Raw genomic sequence first — 2538 nt, forward strand, 5'->3', positions numbered from 1 at the left:
TTAAAGTAAATCATTAAAGCCCGTGAATTTCACAAAATAAAGAATATTTTTTTAATAGTATTTTTCTCTTCTATAGTGAACACACCGTTAAAGTTAAGGTGTATACATGCTATGCTGTTTGATTAAAGCTACCTTACGCGTGGCAAACGTTTGAAAGCAACTTAAATATTTATTCAGAATTGGCCCTCTCCTTGAATAAAAAGCCAGTATTTGATACTTAGTACAATAAAACTCGAATTTGGATTAAGATACGACAATTTGACACTATTTATTTACACGTTCGATATTTTTTTTACTCAAACTTAATTATTATAAATATTAATACAAATTTTTAATAGACAAAAAATAATCGTAAACGTGTAGTTTCCAATAATAATAACCTTTATAGTTAGGTGAGAGACTACTTCAATACATACTTGATGAAAGATTCCCCGTTCCATCCAAAATATTTTTTAAATTCCGAAGAATCATATCACATGCTTGGAGTGTCTTTGTTTCAGAATTTTTTATATATTTTACTTTCCATATTTTAAGTGGATTCCATCATTACGCATCACTATTTTTTACTTTTTATAGTTAAAAATAATTTTTTTCCCAATAAAATGTCTATTTTTTTTACTAAATGGGTCTCATAAAAGAACCCTAAATTCTTAAAATTTATGTAACGTTTTATTACTAAATGGTTCATTACAATGCATTATCAACGTATAAGCGCATGACCGTTGAAAGTGTGAAAACGGACATTCTAATGCAAGTTCGACGGATACTTCTAAGTTACAAAGGGGATATTTTGGAAACGTAAGTTGGAGGCCAATGCATTAAGTAACTTAAACTTGCCTTAAATAAACACTTACTTTTTGAGAGGTGCTTAATAGTAAGTGAGAGTTTTCATGACCTGATCAGGCTTAAAAATATTTTAAGAAATTAATATTAGTAACATAGTTATTCTAATATATATTATTTCATTGCTTAATACTTATTAAAAATTACAAAATTAAGAGAGAAATAATGATCCCACCTCCCTTAAAATCCTTTGTGTATATATGAGAAAAAAATATAAGTTAATATTTGTTTAGAAGTTTTCTAGTAGATCATATCTCTAACTTTAACCATAAAATCAATAATAATTTTTTAAATTTAATATTTGTCAAATAACTATTTATTAGAACTTAAACATTTAAATTATTATGTAAAAGAAAAAATTGGTCACCAATTCAATACACTCTTGTATCCGTCTAGAAAGAGTCATTAAATAAAAGTTGAAACTTAAAAAAATTTATGATTTTTAATAAATTTCATCCAATAATAAATAGTATGTTAGAAAGAATGTCTTGTTAGCATTATAAGAATGAGCACAAATTCAAAAAAGTGGACCAAATACATTATAAGAACATGTTTTATATATTAGAAGCGAAAAAAATAACTTTTTTGTCCTAATTATAAGAAATATAGGATTATTTTATTGTTAAAAAAATTCACTCCTAATTAATTGTGAGTCTATTAATAATCTATTCATTTTCTTATGAAAATAAGTACATTTATTGGGCTATTAATAAAATAAGATATAGGCTGAATTTAAACAACGTACCACCTCTAAAAAAATTAATTTCATGGATAATTTTAAAATAAAACTAAAATTTATGACAAATTAATTAATTAATAAATTTTATTGACCTTGATGAATTAACTAATTATTTAGAAGAATTATAAAATATACCATAATAGTATATATGATATTAATTATAATAGTATACTTTAATTCTACCATTTAATTATATGTAATAGTAATATATTGTATCAATAAATCAGATTCACCTGATGTTATTCCCCATATTGGTCGATTGACCCTATTAAAATTTCAAACCGGATTAGAACACAGGCAAACCCTTCCACTTAAGGTACAAATACCCCTATTAATAAGCACAACCCCGACAGCAGGATCTTATTGATATCATTGACATCAGTGCTTGAAAAGTAAATTTAATAAGTTAAACGTGAGTTTTTGGTCCATTATATTTAAATATTTGTCTATTTTAGTATATTAAATTTTAAAAAAATTATTTTGACATTTTATATTTTTTAAAGTTTTAATATATTAAGTTTTAAAAGTTTTATTTTAATTTTTTATATTTAAAAAAAATTATTTTGATTTTATTTTTCATTTTTCATTAATGCTTCATCAATATTTTAAATTTTAAAATAAATAGTTATTTTAAATTAATTATTTTAGTTATCTTTAGTGTCAGATCAAAATTTAAAACACTGATAAAACATAATCGTTTTTAAATGAAAACAAAAGAAATACTCTATATGAAACTTTAAAAACATAAAAAAAATTAAAAACTTAATGTTTTAAAATATCTTTTTTACAAATATAAAAAATTAAAATGAAAATTTTAAAAGTTAAGGTAATAAAAATACGAAAAAAAAAACACTAGAACATAATCAACAAAACCGAAATTTAGTCAACGTAATATAAGCACCGAGGTTGCCTTGATCCACTTTTGACTATAATCAATAACACTATATAATGCGCAC

This window comes from Glycine max, chromosome 11 (genome assembly GCF_000004515.6).
Source record: "Glycine max cultivar Williams 82 chromosome 11, Glycine_max_v4.0, whole genome shotgun sequence".
Lineage (NCBI taxonomy): Eukaryota > Viridiplantae > Streptophyta > Magnoliopsida > Fabales > Fabaceae > Glycine > Glycine max.